This window comes from Girardinichthys multiradiatus, chromosome 22 (genome assembly GCF_021462225.1).
Source record: "Girardinichthys multiradiatus isolate DD_20200921_A chromosome 22, DD_fGirMul_XY1, whole genome shotgun sequence".
NCBI classification, from domain to species: Eukaryota; Metazoa; Chordata; class Actinopteri; order Cyprinodontiformes; family Goodeidae; genus Girardinichthys; species Girardinichthys multiradiatus.
Genome location: NC_061814.1, coordinates 37,460,000 through 37,480,652, shown reverse-complemented (window position 1 = coordinate 37,480,652; position 20,653 = coordinate 37,460,000). Strand labels below are relative to the sequence as shown.

General features: G+C 41.5%; 1 protein-coding gene across 1 annotated transcript in view; it reads left to right on the top strand.

Annotated features, from left to right (window-relative positions):
* sertad2b (SERTA domain containing 2b) overlaps window positions 1-20,653 on the top strand; it is a 41,076-nt gene that overhangs the window by 2,903 nt on the left and 17,520 nt on the right. The gene's annotated exons all lie outside the window — the stretch shown is intronic.

Here is a 20,653-nt window from a genome sequence, read left to right as displayed (position 1 = left end):
TTGCTCCGGATGAACATGTTGGTGTGGTGTGTGTGCATATATTGTCATTGGTCTTAAATATTCATACACACAAATACAACAAAAGCATCTTCAGTTGCAGTGTTGCTGAAACTTACATGGATATGTGCATCAGAACTTGGACGTCTCTGCTCTAATATTCCCAGCCAGATACCCCCCAATATTCCTGTCTGAGAGCTGAGGAACTAAAATATATTGAGATATACACAGGGCTGATCAACCTTTGTCAGTGGGATTACAGGAGCAACCTTGCTTCTAATTTAGCCGCTAATCCAGATTAAGGTGCTGCGGGTCCTCCCTGCTTCCTGTTCAGACACTTCTCTGGCAGACAAAATCAGCATCTGTCTGGCATTTTACGTCCCTGTCTGCTCTCTGGGATGACAGGTATGCCACTGTAGCCCCAAGAGGCTATTTATAACAGCAAACGGTCTAGATCCTGTACGTGCTAATATGCATTGTATTTTCAAATGCTGCAATGCTGGAAATATTTGAGCTGGACCAGAAACTACACTTTCAATACATTTATTCAGTGGGAAATAATATCTACGGAAGTATTTTTAAAATAAAAATCAATTATGCAACACTTAACTCTAATTATTCAGATAAAATACCTCTACTTTCGTGACATCCTGTTTACCCGCGCTATAAATATGACTAGATACAGAGGCCCATTTCTCTCACACACTCTTTAAAATGGGAAAGACAAAAGAACATACAATTTAATAATCCCTACAAGAAGTTGCAGTCTTGCAATGGCATCTGATCAGGATGCATCCCGGGCACCTCTCTTTGGAGGTTTTCTGGGCACGTCCCACTGGGAGAACTCGCTGGAGGGACTACATATCCCATCTGGCCTGGAAACGCCTTGGGATCAGAATGAGCACGGGGAGGGATTCCTGGGTTTCCTTCCTAAAATTACCCCCGCGACCCGATCTTGGATAATTGGAAGACAATGTATGGATGAGTGGATGGATGGATGTAAATTCTTGCGGTTTCTCCCTCTGAAGAAAAGTACCCAAAATAAGTTAAATATAAATGACTGCCAACCTGACTGCTGTCCAGAAGGCCACTATTGACACCCTCAAGCAAGAGGGTAAGACACAGAAAGAAATTTCTGAACAAATAGGCTGTTCCCAGAGTGCTGTATCAAGGCACCTCACTGGGAAGTCTGTGGGAAGGAAAAAGTGTGGCAGAAAACGCTGCACAACGAGAAGAGGTGACCGGACCTTGAGGAAGATTGTGGAGAAGGGCCGATTCCAGACCTTGGGGGACCTGCGGAAGCAGTGGACTGAGTGTGGAGTAGAAACATCCACAGCCACCGTGCACAGGCGTGTGCAGGAAATGGGCTACAGGTGCCACATTCCCCAGACCTGGGCTACAGAGAAGCAGCACTGGACTGTTGCTCAGTGGTCCAAAGTACTTTTTTCGGATGAAAGCAAATTCTGCATGTCATTCGGAAATCAAGGTGCCAGAGTCTGGAGGAAGACTGGGGAGAAGGAAATGCCAAAATGCCAGAAGTCCAGTGTCAAGTACCCACTTCCTACATATTTTAGTGTGAGATTATGCAATTACTATACAAGTTGACTTCATCTTAAGGCTTTTTGCACATCTTTCCAGCGGTGCAAAGATGTGCAAAAAGCCTTAAGATGAAGTCAACTTGTATAGTGGGGAGGGTTCAGTATGTCCTTAAATGCAACACTAGGCAATTTCTAGGTTTTTTTTGGCTTTCCGTACACAGAACAGGTGCCGTATTTCTCTCTGTCTTATATGGACCTTCTCCTTTTAATGCACTTGGCCTTCACTGTGGAGAATTATACAGAGAAAGAGAGGGAGCTATGTGGACTATAAATAGACAGTGGGAGAGTGGTTGTGATGATAGCATCGGCACACAGTAATCCTTCAGTAAGACCGGAGTTACTCCATCGCACTTTGCCAGCCTGTGCAGCAGGCAGGTATCTCCTTCAGCATCTCCTGTACGGTAAGCAGTGTTATCTGCTGGACCTGGGCTTCTGATCTTCTGCTCAGTCTCTCAACATGTAGAAACGGCAGTAAGCTTATTAACATGGACCTGCGGTTCAGGGGAACCTGTTCCTTGTGGTCTGAATGGTCTGAGACTGGAAGAATCTGAAGGGTGGATGGAGCTAAATGGTCTGTTAAACAGCAGGTGGAGGTTCTGTATGCTTCATCCTGTATTATGCTGCTTTCACTGGGAGTCCTATCAGCTGTCACTGAACTACAGGGCTTTAAAGTTAGCCAGTCTTTGTGTAAAATATGATCCACTTCTCCTTAAATATAGTTAATCACCTATAAAACTGTATGCTACGATCCCTATTTCCTTTTGTTTGCTGCTTTGTTGTAAGTCATCAATTGCCATAAAATAACTGTTTCAAGAAAAAAAAAACGCTTCCAAGTGGACATGCCTCTGGTGATGTCACATAATGCCAAAATGAATTGATCCAAGATCGTCAGAATACATATTATTTGTATTTTTCTCAACACTTTTCCTGATTATCTGTGTTTTTATTTCGGTGGCGTGTAGCTGTGTTTTGTACGGCTGAGAAATGTCGGGGGTAAAATTAAACTTATGGAGGCAGTTTGTGAAGAGAGTTGGCGTAAAATGAAACGCCCAAAATCAATTATGGAGGATCTCCAGCTTTTATTTTGAGTACTATTCAGCCCATTTCTTATTAATTAGAATGTTTTAGAAAGCTCTAAAGGTGAGTACTTTAGAAGTACACTGCTCAAAATAATAAAGGGAACACTCAAATAACACATCCTAGATCTAAATGAATGAAATATTCTCATTAAATACTTCGTTCTGTACAAAGTTGAATGTGCTGACAACAAAATCACACAAAAATCATCAATGGAAATCAAATTTATTAACCAATGGAGGACTGGATTTGGAGTCACACACAAAATTAAAGTGGAAAAACACACTACAGGCTGATCCAACTTTGATATAATGTCCTTAAAACAAGTCAAAATGAGGCTCAGTATTGTGTGTGACCTCCACGTGCCTGTATGACCTCCCTACAACGCCTGGTCATGCTCCTGATGAGACGATGGATGGTCTCCTGAGGGATCTCCTCCCAGACCTGGACTAAAGCATCCGCCAACTCCTGGACAGTCAGTGGTGCAACGTGACGTTGGTGGATGGAGCGAGACATGATGTCCCAGATGTGCTCAATCGGATTCAGGTCTGGGGAACGGGCGGGCCAGTCCATAGCTTCAATGTCTTCATCTTGCAGGAACTGCTGACACACTCCAGCCACATGAGGTCTAGCATTGTCCTGCATTAGGAGGAACCCAGGGCCAACCGCATCAGCATATGGTCTCACAAGGGGTCTGAGGATCTCATCTCGGTACCTAATGGCAGTCAAGCTACCTCTGGCGAGCACATGTAGGGCCATGCAACCCTTCAAAGAAATGCCACCCCACACCATTACTGACCCACTGCTTCCTAAGTGGACAGTTTGATTTCACCGAAGTTTGATTTACTTGGGAGTTATATTGTGTTGTTTAAGTGTTCCCTTTATTTTTTTGAGCAGTGTAATTTCACTGGGAACGGCTTGGATCAGAGCCGAAAAATTTATGGTTTGTCCAGAATGGTAAACAGAGCATTACATTAATCTAAGCACTATGACAGGAATGCATGAATCATTTTCGATAGATATGCACGGGATATCATTTGTCATAACTGAGAATGTTTCTTTCAGAAGAAACAGAAACTAAAACTAGAACTGATGTGAGTCAAAGCCTCACAAAGAGTCAAAGAGGAATCAAATGTTACCCTTAGACTTCTTGATTTTTGAAATGCAGTTAAATAGGAGCTATGATCAGGGTCTCTTTCTTTATTGCAAGAAGATAGCCGGAGGGTCATTCACTGAGCAGAGTTAAAATTTGCACTCTAGGGTGGTGGTGCTTAAGAGACATACAACTACATGTTCTCCATGTAGATGTGATAGGAGAAGTCAGAGAAAGAGTAAATGATGCCAGCTCATGGAAGGACGTAAAAAGAAAACAACAGTGGACCAAGAATAGAACCTTGTGGAACGCCAAAGGTTATGTCTGGTTCACACGGCCCGATTTTAAAATTGTTAGCTGATTTTCAAACCCTGAGAGACCCCACACATGACGATAAAAACTTGTAGGTATAACAAGCTTGTTCCTAAATCTCGCAAACCCTCTCAAGATCAAACGTGGGTTCAGAGTAATTCCTCTCCGTGTTTACGTCACCTCGCTTTCTGAGTGGCTACACGTCATTTTCAACAGGCTGTGTGGATATCGGGCCAAGACAATCAACATGTTGAATATCCCTGATTTGAGGTCGGAGCGGTTCCGACGATCTTCCGAGCGGACTAGATCACTCTTAACACCACACACAGCAGGAATATCTCAAAAGATTATCTTAAGAGCCATCACGATAATCGGGGCATGGAAGGGGAAGATCGAGTAAAAAATCGGCATAAAAATCTAAAAGTGTGAACCAGGCATTAACCGACTAAAAGTTGCTACATACCATATGTATAAAAAACAGTGGTGTTCCGATCGATCGGCCACCGATCATTATCTGCCGATTTCCGTTAAAAAGTATGTAATCGACGTGTGCCGATCAATGCCTTTCATTGCCGATTACAGAACCCGATCACATGTACCTCATACTTTGCAGTTTAGTGTAGCTCCCAATGTCCTACAAACTGCGCAAGCGCGCGGCGGCAAATCCTGAACAAATATCTCTGCTGTTTGGAGCTTTTATACGGTCTGTGAGAGTGATGTAAAGTTTGCGTCCTGCAACACATGCAATGGTAAAATACCTCGAGGGGGAAGCACGTCAAAATGCTTCAACACAACAAATTTAATACGACATTTAAAGAACAAGCACTTGGCGGAGTATGGTGAGTTTTCGAGGCTCACTGCAGAGAATGAAAAGAAGACAACCGGAGCAGTCAGACGGCAGTTAACGCAGCCCACCATTGTCAACACTCGTATGAGCGTGGCAGTCAGAAGGCTAAGGAAATAACTCGAAAAATAATTGAATTCATCGGGCTAGATGACCAGCCTTTCTCCGTGGTGGAAGACACTGGGTTCCACCGACTGCTCTCACACTTGGAGCCCCGCTACGTGCTACCGGGACGTAAGTACTTCACAGATGTAGCCCTGCCCGAGCTCCACCAGACAGTGTACTCTCACGTCCAACATCTCCTTAAAGAAGGCGTCTCATCCTCTTTAAGTTTCACGAGTGATATATGGAGCTCGGACGTCAGTCCTGTGTCGATGCTAAGTTTAACAGCTCACTGGATTGATTTGGATTTTCAACTTCATAAAGCTGTTCTGCATGCCCAGGAGTTTTCTGGTTCCCATACTGCCGTGGCTTTAGCCGCCACATTTGAGAAAATGTTTCAAACGTGGCATATTCCAAAAGACAAGATACACGTGATACTGAGAGATAATGCCAGAAACATGGTGAAAGCTATGATAGATGCTGGTTTACCAAGTTTGGGGTGTATGGCACACACCCTGCAGCTGGCCATCCATGAGGCAGTGCTGTCACAGCGCAGTGTAAGTGACATTATTGCCAAAGGGAGACGCATTGTGGGGCACTTCAGGCACTCCCCATTAGCGTATGCAAGACTTCAGAGTGTACAGAAACAACTTGGCCAGCCCACCAAAAGACTGCAACAAGATGTCAGCACTAGGTGGAATAGCACTTATTATATGCTCCACAGTCTCCTTGAGCAAAAACGAGTATTGGGCGTTTACGCTGCTGACTTTGAGCTACCTGCAACCTTTACATCTTCTCAGTGGGAATTGATTGAAAACATGACAACACTGCTGGAACCTTTTGAAGAGCTGACTATGGAAATATGCTCATCAACTGCATCTGCTGCTGATGTCATACCCTCTGTGATGGTTTTAAAGCGTCTTCTGACCAAAGAGACTGCAGCAGATCATGGTGTGAAGATAACTAAGGACACGTTGCTGGAAGCTGTCACCAAAAGATTTGCTGACATTGAAGAAGAGCCCCTCTACAGTTTGGCAACAGTCATAGACCCAAGGTGAGCTAATCATCATCAAAATAATGATGGATTTAAAAAAGCATTATAGAAATTATAAAAGCAACATAGTTACATTTTTTATTCTCAACTGGCCTGAAAATTAATGTGACCCCCTCCCCTAAAGGTACAAAGACAGATTTTATTCTGAAGGACTTAAGACCAAAACACACAGACTGCTTCTTGGTCTGATGACAGAAGCCGCTCAGAGGGATCCAAACCAAGAACATGAAGCTAACAGCACAGGGGAGCCAGCAGAGAAAGTGCCACGACCAGGATCTTTGTCTTCAATATTCGGTGAGATCCTGGCAGAAGAAACCCCGCAGCAGGCTCACACCGACAGTCCAACGCCATCAGAGATGATAATCTACCTCTCAGAGCCACCCATCTCTCGGAGTGCATCATCATTGGAATACTGGAAAACTAATAAGGAACGTTTTCCAGACCTTGCTAAAGTAGCAAGAGCTTACCTGTCTGCACCATGCACAAGTGTGGAGAGTGAGCGCTTATTCAGTGCTGCATCCAACATTGTGGACGAACACAGGAATAGACTCATGACTGAAAAAGCTGAGATGCTTCTCTTTATTAAAAAGAACCTTCCCACAATGCTTACCAATAAGTAATGGGCTTTTAGCATGTAAAAATGCTGTTCAACATTTTGCCTGTTCAAAGCAAATGCACTTTAATTTTACTTGTGCTGTTTTTCTGTTTCAAGATCTTTAAGACCATGTTAATGTTGTTTGAGTAGCAAATGGGCTATTTTATTTTATATATGAAGCAACAGACCCATAGTATTGATTTGTTTAGTAAATTATAAGAAAGGTAAACATGTAGTTTTTTTTCTGACAATCCACAACAGTTTGCTCATGCACTTATGACAGTTATTTGAATGCAACCTGCACTTGCCTTTGAACAATTCCTTTTTTATTTGACATAATTTGATTAAGGCAATGTGAGATTTATTTTTACTGCATTATTCGCCAAGAGGCTTAATGACTTAACTCTGTTAAAGATTGCATTACTGATAGCAGGTTTTCAGTTGTCCTTTTCGCTAAATATTTGCTGCATTGTGCCTACAAGTTTTTTGCATTTTTTATTTTGAAAAAGTAAGTAAAAACACATTTTTCATCTAAATTAAGGTGAATCTATGGTTCCTTTTTTCCACATCATGTAGCCAGTAGCCCTTATAGCTAAATAGAAAAATTTACTGCCAATACATATGATCGGTGATCGGCAATGATCGGAACTCATGGGTGATCGGTATCGGAATCGGCAGCAAAAAGCCTGATAGGAGCATCCCTAATAAAAAACACAAGAAACATGAGGGTGCCTATTTCTTTACATATATGCTCTAAAAATGCAATTGCTACCAGCGTAAAATGGTAATTTTGCAACAGTGTGGTAATACCCTAGAAGCTGTTAGTCAAAGGCTTGGTATGCAGTAGATTGTTCAGCAGAATGATCATGCATCTCTCAGGCTCTGAGACATGACTTGTGCATTATTTATGTCGCCTATAGAAGATTTTTAGGCCAAGTCGTTAGATCATCTTTCTGTACAATTATGTAATTTTTTAAGGAAAACTCTGTCCTACGGGTCTACCTAACAGTCAGCCACAAGAACTGGCCTAAAAATGAGTTTAAAAACAGCCAGAAAAGCTGTATGATCCTCAGCTCTTGAGAATGTTTGCCTTTTCTGACTGAAAGAACTGGAAACATAAAAAGCCATCGATCTTTGCACCCTGTAGCGTATTGTACAGATGTGGTTACAGTACACTAAGTGTCCAGCGATGAGGAAGTATTGTGCTGCATTCACAGATCCAGGCTAGACAAGACAAAACAAGTTCAGGTCTAAGGCCCATTAGCTGAGTGTACAAACATGCGCGTGTGCTGAAATGCATATCTAGAAGTGGGATCGGATGTCGGTTAAAGCAGCGTTGGTAGAAAAAGCACCATGATAGAAGCCGAAGGAAAACCTAAAACATTAATAATAAATGAGGCATAGGTGGATGGATAGATGGATGCACATAAAGTCATTCACACGGATGATAAATCTTGGGGAGGCTATCATGTTACCTCCCTCTGCACAGTGAGTCAGTCCTGCCCTACCTGAGTAGTAGTCAGTTATGTCATGTACTCTGCTGGAATACCCCCTCCCACACACTTCCCCCAGCTGACACTGAGCATGTGCTCTGCAGCTCCTAGCATAACCGTGTAGCTTCAATCACATAAGTACCACTATCAGCTTCTGCTGATGAGGAACTGGTGAGTATAACAAACACCTAAAATGCTGCATGCTAAAGGAAGTTTTCAGAAAGAAAAAACATCAAATAGTTCAGTAGGTTTTTCTGTTCAGTACGCATGTTTATTTAAATGCATGCAAACGTTTGAATGTATTACTTATTTCCCTTAATCCACACTGTGTCAAAGCTGCACATACACCCCTACTATTATTTAGTTAATTACGCTTTGCAAGTTTTACCTTGTAGCATAATTCTGGTTGGAAATTTGACCCTCTGTTTTACTGGCATGGACCTGGCTTTCAATCATACTCCACACATTTTAGTACTGTGGTTGTAACCTTGGAATGGCCATTCCAGGAATGTCATGTTAGTCTGCTTTATTCATTCCAAACCAGTTGTGATGTGTGTTTGGGATCAATGTCCTGTTTGAAAACCCAGTTGTGTCCAGGTTTTAACCATCTACCTGTTAATCTGAGGAGAAGATTGAGAAGTTGGAGGTAGTCTGCCTTTTTTATTCCATTTATTTTGCGCAATGCACTAGCTCCACTGGTATTGAAACATTCCCACACCAAGATGCTGCCACCACCTGCTTGACAGTTAATACAATGTTATTAGCTTTGAAAGCCTTGCCTTGACCTCTGTAAGCATGCTTCTTCTCATTGTGGCCAAACAGCTCAATCTTTGCCTCATGCAATCATAAAACCTTTCTCCAGAAGGTCTTTGGCTTGTCCATGTGGGCAGCTGCAAACATCAGCCAAGGTGAAAAGTGCAGATATTTTGATATAAATCATTAGAATAAACGCTTTGTCTGCACATGTTTATGGGACTTTTCCTGAGATGTTTAACTGCTGAAACTCAGATGGTGGAGATAAGTGTGCACAAAGTCTAAGTTCATGACAGAGCACTCTCACTTTCTGTTGCTCAGAGAACAGTGGACCTTTATTAGAAGTAATTATTGCTTTGGTAGCTTCAGGTTTCTCACATTAAAAATAAACTCAGCCAAGGATAATTATTAAATGAGTGAGAGAGATCTGACAGGCTAGCACTGATTTTGGGATATTTGGCTTACAGCTGCTGCATGATTATGACCTAATGATTATATACTTAGTTATACGCTGCTGTGTCAGTTTGGCAGCTATTCAAAGTGCTGATATCTGTGTCAGAGGTGCAAAGTAGCATTTCGTGAGATTATTGTTTGGGTTTCTGACCGAATGATGTGTGCAAGACCATAATTGAGGCTGTCAGTGGTAACAAAACAATGTATCCTGGGGGTTACAAACGTTTACGGCCCTAATACAAGCACCAATATACCTCCACATGTGAGCAATACTAGGTTGCAGCCGATTTGGGAAGGTCATTTATCTGTCTAAACTGTTTGAGTTTGTCCTGGATTGATTTGAAATTAACTGGATTCTATATACAGCGCCTCGGAAAAGTATTCACACCGCCTGTTTTTGTGAGACGCTTTATCGTGGCATGACCACATATTTTATTTGATAGACCAGCACAAAGTAGTCGGTGTGTCATAATTGTCGCTCTGCTTTTTGAAAAAGTGTCTGAAAAGTGTATTCAGTATAAATGGAGCCTTTCTGTGAAACCCCAACAGTTTGTTAGAGAACATAAGAGAGCTAATAGCGTCATGAGGACCAAGGAACAAAGCAGAGAGGTGAGGGAGAAAGTTGAAATGAAGTTAAAGGAAGGCTGGGTTATAAATCAATATCCCAAACATCTTTTGGAGCACTGTTTAGTCCATCTTCCAAAATCAGAAAGCGTATGGCACAACTGCAAATCTACCTAGACATGGCCATGTTGCTAAACTGACAGGCCGGGGAAGGAGAACATTAATCAGAGATGCAGGCAACTCTGGAGAGGCTGCAGAGATTCACAGCTCAGGTGGGCGAATCTGTGGACAGGAGTTACAAAAAGTCCTGTTTGGATTTTTCTGCCCACCATGTGGGGGGCACAGCAAACCTATTGAAGTAGAACCTCTGATCAGATGAGACAAAAACCTTTTGACCTACATGCAAAATATGGCAGAAAACTAACCCCTAACATTGCTCTAAACAAACCATGTCAGTGAGGAAACATAGTGGTGGTACCATCATGAAGTGGGGATGCTATTAAGCAGAGACATGTATAGATGGATGTATAAATACAGAGCAATCCTGGAAGAACATCGGAAAAGACTTGAGACGGGGATAAAGGTTTCCCATTCCTGCAGGACAGCGACCCTAAACATACATTCAAAAATGGAAAAGCAAAAATGGAAAAGTTTAGAACAAAGAGTATTCATATTTTGGAACGGCCCAGTCAAAGTTCAGACCTAATACTGATTGAGGATCTGTGGCATAACTTTAAAATTGATATTCATAGATCCTCTCCACCTGACATGACTGATCTCTGGGCTTTGCAAAGAAGAACGGTCAACCATTTCAATCTCCAGGTGTGCAAAGCTTAGAAACACTGGATGTAATCACTTAAAATAATGATGATGCCAGCAGGTCGTTCTTTAAAACCTTTATAACACGCCTTAAAAAGTGACAGAAGAGGTCTCCTTCTCGAGATGAATCCAGGAATGTGCTGTCCACTCACTGATGATCTGTTTGCAGAATATCATGGCTTTAGCTGCAGAAACATCCTGGTTTCTGCAGCCAAACCTTCCTACAGACTACTTACAGAATTAAAAATAATCAAGCTGTTTTGCCGCATGATTTGGACTTTTTCTGGACATGCGAACAGGCATTAACCACAAATACAAACTGTGCATCTACTGTGTGAGCTTTTGGTTTTTCTTTATGCACAGACCAACACATGTTCATATGTCTTTATTGAATGGGCAGAGAGAAGTGTGGACAAAGGGCCGGGTGTCTGGAAAGGGTGCTGGGAGGCTTGAAGGCGAATGATTGGCTGGGGGACTGATGTAAATTCAGAAGGGCAAAGATGGGGGTAGGGGTGCGTACATCTGCATATCAGTCTGCGAATGACTGAGAGCATGCAGAAACTCATCTGCCTGTGAAGCTGTCTGTGTGTGTGCGCGTGTGTGTGCTCTTTTGTTTTGCTGTGAGTTGCTGGGTGATAGGACCAGCTGGGAGGGCTGAAGCCATTCACTTCCCTTCTGCTGGCCTGAAGACAGCCAGCAGGGAGGGAGGGGGCGAGAGCAGGACAGCAGGGGCCAAGAGATTCAACCAGCGGAGAAAGACACAGAGTCTCTGATGTTGGGGGATGTTGATGCGTCGTCAGAGAGAGATGTATAAAAGCAGTGAGCACAGTCAGAGAAAACAGAAAGAGCAGTTTTAACCGCAACTCAGACTGAATGAAGAGATTCATGAGGGAAGGCAGGGGGGAGGGAAAGTGTGTCAGACAGAATCGTGATGGAGCAGCGGAGCTGACTCAGCCAGTCTGGCCTGGTGTAGGAGGGCAGCAGTAAGAGAGGAAGTAGCAATACTGTGAACAGAATAGGAGGGACTCGTAGGAGATTCTGACTCTGTGCTTACCTAAAGTAAAAATTACCACAGCTTCAGTTTATTTTGGTTATAAAATTGAAATTTTAAAACAAAAGTTTTAAAAAATGTGCGATAATCATGATTTAATTACTTTAATTCAAAAAAAGAAAAGCAATTATGCCAGTCCTTAGCAAAACATACTGGCTTTATTAAAATATACTTAAAAATTAACTTTTTTGTAATTAATGGCATGGGGGGAACAATTGTATAATCACTCAATGTTAAAGAAATGATCTGAATTCATCTTGTTATTTGTGGGGATGTCGCGATTCATCCAGCTCACGAGAACCAGACAAGTCTTAGTATTTAATGTTTTCTTTTCGGAAATGAAGTAAAGGTTTCATCAACTGTAACCAGTGTACAAAAATTTGCCCAAGTCCGGTCCATGTGTTGCAGTTCTTATTCTTGTCTAATTTTATGAAAGCACTGGAGATGTTTGATTTTTTCACAAAAACAATAGAAGCTTTAGGGTAGAATTGCCCGGTTCAAGTTTAATCCATCCACACTGCCGTGGAGTGCCAAGTGTCCAGAAGACGAGGGAAAGTGGCAGCTAGCTTAATTTGGTAAATTGAAACATGAGCCCAGCAAGCATGAGGTTTATCAGTTTGACCTGCTGGCTCACTATTGAGGCGTGTTTGAATGAGATTTATACCTGAACCAAGGTGTGTGACGTAAACATGTACCAAGCTGTACCGTTTGATCAAATAAGAACATTTAACTGCAGTAGCCATTGTTTAACCCAAAGAGGGTAGCACTTAGGCGGTTTTCGGACAAATATTGCAAAATTAACCAAGTTTACATGAAATAAAAAAATAGCACAGTAACATTAACATATCACAGTTAAGGCCTAGTATATACCGTTTATCTGCAAAAAAAAAAAGTTGATTTGGAGTTTAGTTCATCTTTAAAGATTAATATTGAGGCTTTTTAGCATGGCAATTATTTTTTACCACAAAATCTTCTTAGAAGCCCCTGTAATTTGTATTCCAAAAACAAATACCTGCACAAGGCTAATTCTGCAAATGAGTCTACAGTTACAAGATAGGACTGATGTTCCTGGTAAGAGAGCTATCAGGTGAAACAATAGAAGGCTTATAAAACCTTCAGCAAGGTAAATGCTCATGGAGTAGGGGAAGAGACGTTGGTGACATGGTTGTGTAGGTTTGTAAAGGACCCAAGTGCAGACTGAATGACAACAGAGTTATTTTAATAAAAATAAGGAAAAGTTAGAGGTAGGTCTTAAACACGGAGAACAGGACATGGAACATGAGCAGAGTAACGTAGTGACAAACCAAGCAGTAGAACAGAACATCCTGCAGGAACCAGAAATGAAATAAGAAAACCAGTGAGCTTAAATACTGAGGGAGGTGTGGAAAATGACAGGATCTAGGTGAGTCAATCAGGAGATAATAAGGAACAGCTGAGGCAGAAGGAAAGCAGGGAAGCTGAGGGAGAGAGTAGAGCTGGATTGAGATAGAAAGAAACCCAGTGGAAAAAATCTAACAGATCTAACAGGAGTAATTCTAAATATACAAGAGACACAAGAATAAACTAGTAAACCATTCCTAAAGGAATGAACTAATAAGGCAACACTTATCCAACAATAATGAATACTGAATATTGGAAGAGCTAACATAACACACATAAATAAACAACAGAAAGGCTGAGAACACAAACACAAAATGAACACCCAAGGATCATGACAGTTGGTTGTTCCCAGCCAGTAAGGTCTAAGGTTTAGAGCAAGTCCAAACAAAATGTTCAGGTGCTAAAAGGTTCAAGTAGATCAAGGAAGACATCAAAGTGTCAGGACATGAAACCCCAAAGCTATCTGGCTGGAAAATAGAAAGTGACCACCAAAAGCAGGGACAAATGGGCAGAAACAGGAGTGAATGTTTGTGAGTGAGCTGTAAGAAATCTGCTGCTGGAAAATATAAAAAAGAAACTAGAACCGTAATTAACACCTAAAACAAAGTTCCTGTGGGTCAAAGAGAAGCGGTCATGGACTGAGGATAAGTGGATGAAAGTTTGTTTGAGACTTATTTTCTTCGCTCTGTTTTGGTTTGGCTGTCTGATTGTGGGTAGCAACCAGTGACAGCATTTTCTGAGCCTCTGGTTCTAGCAGGTATCAGTAGCCATGCCTGTCTTTTTGTTATAGCTGCATTTTCAGAAATTTGTTTTTTTTTTCTTCAGTATGACTCTTCAGAGTGGAGGTGTCCCCACCACAAGAAGAAAATGGTGATTTCAGGAGTTCCTCATAGAACAGGAAATATTAGTATATTACTCAGTTGCTATACCTGCAGCTGCAATGACAATTTCAAAAAATCTACTTAATGTAAAGATGTATTGTAAAGAAAGCTCAAAAAAGAGATATCTGGTGACTTACTGTTGACCTAATCAGTTTATTTCTGTTTTCTGTTCTTTTTTCTTAGCATTTCTAATGCAAAATACATTGTAAAAGTACGAAAAGCTCTCTTAGGGCTCACACAAACAACCGGCTTGAAAATAGTCTGCATGTGCTTAGAAAAACTTGAGAAAAGAAGGGCGGATAACCAGTTAATCTCTAAAGTTGATTCGCTTCCACTGCTTCCTTGTGCTCCATGACTTCGAAGTCGGCTTGCTTTCTGTCGAAGATTAATGACATTTCCTGTTTTGGCCAACAGTGTCTCCCTTCACAGAGTTTTCGGTGCACTTCGGCTTAACTTGTGCATTTAAAAAAAAAAAAAAACCTGCAGATTTTATTGCTGAAGGCAAGGCATCAAAGATGTGCGTGGGTGAAGAATGCACACACGCATGAAATGATACCTCAGTGAGTCTGCAACAGGCAATAACTGTGAATATATTTACTATTACTACTTCTGTTAAAGCTCACTTCCAGTATTACTGACATCACTAGAACTAAGGATTTATGTTGAGTTTTTTTCTGCATTAGACAGGGGAATCTATTTTCTATGTACTGTGCAGCTAATGGTTACTTGTTAGACTGCAATGTGTCTTGTCCACCAGTTTTCTATGGATTTCTGTAAGTATGCAGTAAACCTTTTTCACATAAGTCAAACCTAAATCCAGTAAAGCAAAAAGCAGGACACTTAACGCTGTCCTTAACATGGTTGTTATCGTCTTTCATAATGCCTGCGAAAGAAATAGAAAACATCTATTTCAAACTAAATAATTTATGATCTTAAAACATTTTTGATTCATTAGTTCCAGCTCGATTTGACATTTGCACTCTGATTAATTAATCTGATGAGGCAAAAACAATTCATCTGAGAGGTTTATGGAACAGAAAAGTGGGTGAAGAGGACAGAAAAGATGATACTGACAGTGGAGAGAAAGAGAAAGAAAACAACAGCTTCTTTCCTGTAAGTCACCTGACACTGTAGGCGTCTTACAGGTCATGAATAAACACATCTCCCTCCCTTTCTTTTTTTTCTGTTTCTGTGTCTTTCTATTTGGCTTTTGCTCTTATTTCTTAGGCAATCTTCATCAATTCCGCTCAGTTTTGCACTGAGAGGCCTTTTTCATTTGTGCTTAGGGTGTCTTGTGTCCTTAGATTCTTTGCACAGAAAGGAAACAATAAATATACAAATGTCATGTATACGAAAGCACAGATATGAAGTCAAAAAGCATATGGATTGTGAAATCAGACTTTAATACCTCATGTCATACAGAAAGACATTGTGTCAAAGGTTTTCTAAGCTGATCTTTCATCTGTTGCTACTGCTGGCATTATAGATATGTTTATCATTTAGATGAATAACTGCATTAATTGGGAATTATGGAAAACCCTCTTCAGGTTGGAGGGGAGGGAGCTCCTGCTTTAAGTGGAGGAGTTCAAGTATCTCAGTGTCTTGTTCAAGAGTGAGGGGAGAATGAATTGGACTGGCACAGTGTCCCCATTACTGCGGCGGCAGCACCAGTCCGTCTGTCGGTCTTTTGCTCCACTCTCCTTCACTTGTGAACAAGACCCTGAGATACTTAGACTCCTTTACTTGAGGCTCTCCTGGAGGTGGGAGTTAAATACAATCCCTGACCGAGTGCTCCACCAGACATTCCCAGCAAACCCTCACCATACGACCACACGACTGGGCCTGCTGAGTCTATCCGGTTTCCTTCTCTGCCAGCGGATCCAGCTCACCACCAGGTGTCATTGGTAGATGACACCTGGTGGTGAACTCAACCCCTCTCATCGCCCAGGTGTCCAAGACATGCGGTCAAAGTTCAGAAGACACGACTACAAAGTCGATTATCGGCCTGCGGTGTCCTGGTGCCAAGTGCACTGATGAACACCCTTATGCCTGAACATGGTGTTCATTATGGACAATCTGGCACAGAAGTCTAACAACGAAACACCACTCAAGTTCAGATCCCGGAGGCCATTCCTCCATATCACACCCCTCCAGGTGTCACTGTTGTTTACCACATGGGTGTTAAAGTCACCCAGCAGAATGACGGAGTCTCCGAGAGGGGCACTGCCCACCATCCCCGCCAGGGACTCCAAGAAGGCCGGGTACTCCGTGCCGCTGCTCAACCCATAGGCTGATACAACAGTTAGAAACCTCTCCCGGACCCAAAGGCGCAGGGATGCGACCCTCTCACTCACTGGGGTAAATCCCAACACAAGATGACTAATCTGAGGGGCAACAAGCAAACACAGCCTGGCAGCCTGCCTCTCCCCACGGGCCACTCCAGAGTAGAGGAGAGTCCAACCTCTCTCAAGGTGCTGGGTTCCAGAGCCCAGGCTGTGCGTGGAGGTGAGCCCGACTATTCCAAGGCGATATCTCTCAACCTCCCCACAAGCTCAGACTCCTTCCCCCCCAGTGAAGTGACATTCCACGTCCCTACTCCATGATTTAATTGCAGAAAAAGGTGGTTTTGCAAAGTATTGACTCAAGAGGGGCTAAATACAAATACACGTTTGCAATGCTGTATAATTCACCTTTTTTACCCCCATAGTAATTGTTTGAAGTTTAACATTAATGGGAACAATGGAAGATGGTGCATTTTGTATGTGTGTGTGTGTGTACGGAGAGTATGGAGTAGATATTTGAAGTAGACACCAACACCCTCTTTGTAGCTTTGTTTTTGCCTTCATGCAGATCTATATAACAGAAATATATAGTGTAGTTGAAAATTAAGAGCTAGTCATGGATATTTTGTATAATTCATTATCCATCCAGTGGGGGAGTATGTGCCAGAGGCAACAGCTGTGCATGGGGCAGACGGGTAAAAGATGGACACCAATAAACAGACTGGTCAAGAGACAAAGAGAGAGAATAGGAGGAGGTAGAGACAAAGGGAGACGGAGAGAGAATGGGAAAGAAAGCAGCTGGGTGTTTTTTGGCTGGAATCCTTTCCCGTCCCTGCCTCTGCTCCCTGTCCCGACCCCCCACCCCCACACCCCTTCTTCCTTTCTATGTTGGCCCTCTGTGCCACGCCCAAGTCCATTGGTGTTAATATTCTCATCACACACATACCTCAAATCTTCCAGCACATGACGATGTCTCTCTCTGTTTAAACTTTTATACTATACCAAATACAACCAGGTCCAATTCTTATCCAGTTACATAGAATCAAATTCAGTCCAGAATTAATTCAAATCAGTCCATTCCGGTAAAATGCAACATAATCTGATTCAGATCATCCTCGCAAGTGCTAGGTAACAGTGGAGAGGATAGAGTACTTTCTATTGGAAAGAAAAACAAAGGAATATACACAGAGTTGATCGCAGCAGTAGGTTCTTCAGAGTCTTTAATAGCTTCCGCCAGGGGAAAAAAAATCTCATAGCAAAGCGCACTCATTGTTTGACCCACCTCACACTGAATTCAGACCTATGCGGCATCATAGATGATGGCTGGATGGCAGTTCTCTATAAATCAGCAGGACCTCGGCTCGACGATCCCATAATTAGCATTTTATCAACAGTGGTACACGTGGACCGTGCTGAGTTCCAGTGCACAACTTATTTGATTCTGCGAGGCCAGCTTTATTTATAAAAACTCTCATCTTCACAAGATGTACATTTTAGGTCAGTTAACATCTTTCTGGTCATATCACAATTATTGTGAAAAAGAGCCACTTCTGCTCATTTAAACCCCCATCGCTTATCTGCAGGTGTATGAAATTACTGTAATGGAAATTCTTTTATTAAGTGCTCCAAAGTGTATGACCTTTAGGTTACCTCACTTCTCAGAACATCTGTGTTAGAGGAGGAAGCTGTAAAGCCATTATCAGAAGTTTAATGGTTAAAACTCATGCTTTAGGGTGATGTCTCGGGAAGGACAGATGGGTTCCTAGATAACTTTGTCACCTCTGAACCCGAGAAGGGTCTGGGGTCATAAAACACAGACTCTTTGAAGTTGAGATAACACTGTCATGTTTGGTATAAATACTTTGTGTAAATGTTGTTCGGGGCTCTGTTTCAACTGACTTGCTCGGTGACAGAGTCATTCAAACGCTGAATGCCTTTGAATAAAACTTATAAAGACAAAGTCCGGATTTTCTCTTCTTGTGAGTCAACTTCTATCCACTTGTTAAGAAAATTCCACAACATTACGTTCTAATCCGACCATCCCTTCTTTGTGCATAACCAGTTTTTGTCAGTGAGTTTGTGTATTGGAGGGCTTTAGTCTTATGACAAACTCAGAAACCCATTCAGGAGTTAGTTGTACTGGGTGGTGACATATTTTACCTAGTCTGTCTGTATGCATTAATAGATCATGATTATAAAAACGACTGAAAAAAGAGCACAGCTTGATGCCACCGTGAGTAAAAATTAAACCAGAATGTTTGATGATCTAATTCAGATGACAGTCATCTACTCCAATTCAGCACATTACCACCTGAAGGTGCAACACAGTGATGGATGGAAGCAGCGTGTAGATTCATGCTCTCCAAAATGAGTGAGAGCAGTTACCTTACTGTGAGTCAGGTTCACACTCATGCTATGAAAAAGGGAAATGAAGACAAACCAAAATGGCTGTAGTATTTGCAACATCTTTGGATAAATGCATATGAAATGTGAGTAACTGTATGGTTAGATGTAGCTGCCGCTCAGAGCAGGAAGTAAAAGAAGAGCAAGGAAGAAATAAAGATAGACAGAGGGGAGAGAGAGGGCTAGAATGAGGGAGGGAATCTGTTGATGCTGCTCTCCAGTTGGTGTTGCTATGGCCCTGCCCTCCCTGCTCACTGAGCCATTTCCTGTTTTTGACCTGAAATCTTTATTTAGAGCCATCCCTCCTCACTACTCGGCATTCATGATTCAACTTGGAGTCCAGAGAGATGAAGACAGGCCTAAAATCGGATCTCCATTCACTCGCAGAAACAACATGTGGACGCAACCCAAGCTAGCCTGGCTATGGGCCACACTGCAGCCGAGGTCTCACTCAGTTTGCTTGATACAGATACTCACACATTCACAGCTCTGTTGTTTAAAACAACATAATATTATTGTCTGCTTTTGTCTGTCCAGTTGCGGTCATAAACTCTACAATTTGATTGGATTGGAGAAGGAAGCACAAAAATGAAAGTGCACGTTTTATCACCCTCCTGGAAAACAACAACCAGATAAATGATCTGCAGAAATTGGCAGTGAACATGTTGTAACTTAGTACTTACACCTTTAGTACTGAACTGTAATACAACGCTGAGGTACCTTTGCTTTTTACCTTAGTAAGACTTAAAATATCACCAAATAAATTAAATAAGCAATGCAAAAACTATGGATGAGTTTTTGCAAAGTTTTTACGCTTGCAGTACTTAGATAATATTTTATATATTAAACTTTTCAGTTCCAGTTTCTGTGCTGACAGTTCATATTATTTTTAATTAATAAACAGAGTGATCAGATGCATATAAATGTATTGCAAAAACAGAAAGGAGAAGACTGTTAGACAAGAAGAGAAGCAAATGAGTCACTTCTGTCCAAGAGGAACATCACAACCAACTGAAATTCAGCTGGATGTATAAGAGGGGACAACTGGGAAGACTGTTGCAAAGTAATTTTCTCTGTTGCTTGGTATATCCGGAAAATCATTTGTGCAGAGAGGTAGGAGAAACTACCTTCAGTGTTGTGCATACAGTTAGGCATTCTGATTGAATCTCTGTGGAGCATCGGTTCTACTCCAAGGGAGAGGCAGAACCTTCTGATGGCCACGAATGTTCATTTTTATGTTTCTACAATGTTTTACACGGAAGACATGACAAATTCAAGAGACCTTTTAATTATGTTGAAAGAAAAACCATCAACGCTGAAATATAAAGGGAATGAATTAGAGTTTAGGTGTGTGGTCATTTAACAGGTAACTAACTTCTAAGGTGGTTGCAGTAGACAAATATTCCTACTGCTTGATGTATATCTATAGAGTGGTGTATTACAGCACCTCTCACTTAAGGACCAAAGGTAGTACTGTCCACTAAATAAATTATAGGTAAAAAAAGTAAAATTTAAGATTGTTGGTGATTTAAAAAGAAGTTTAACTAATACAATAATAAAAAAAAATTTACCTGTGTCAATAATTTACAAAATATGCAAATAAATAAAGATGGAAACCATTGTTCAAACTTGAATTCGTTATATATTAAAATAATATTAAAATGATTCATATCCCTGTGCTACTGTCCATCAACAATTTTTAAGACTAAAATGATGAGTGAAATAGGCTCCAGAAATCTGATTGGTTAATCAGCACAGCTACTTAACTGCCACAACAGAGTTAGCCCCGCCCACTGACTTAAAGAGGTAAGACACACCTCAGGACTATAAAATATTTCATATAAATATCTCTAGTATTCAAATAACAAAATAATTATGCATGCTTTTAATGGCGAATATCAA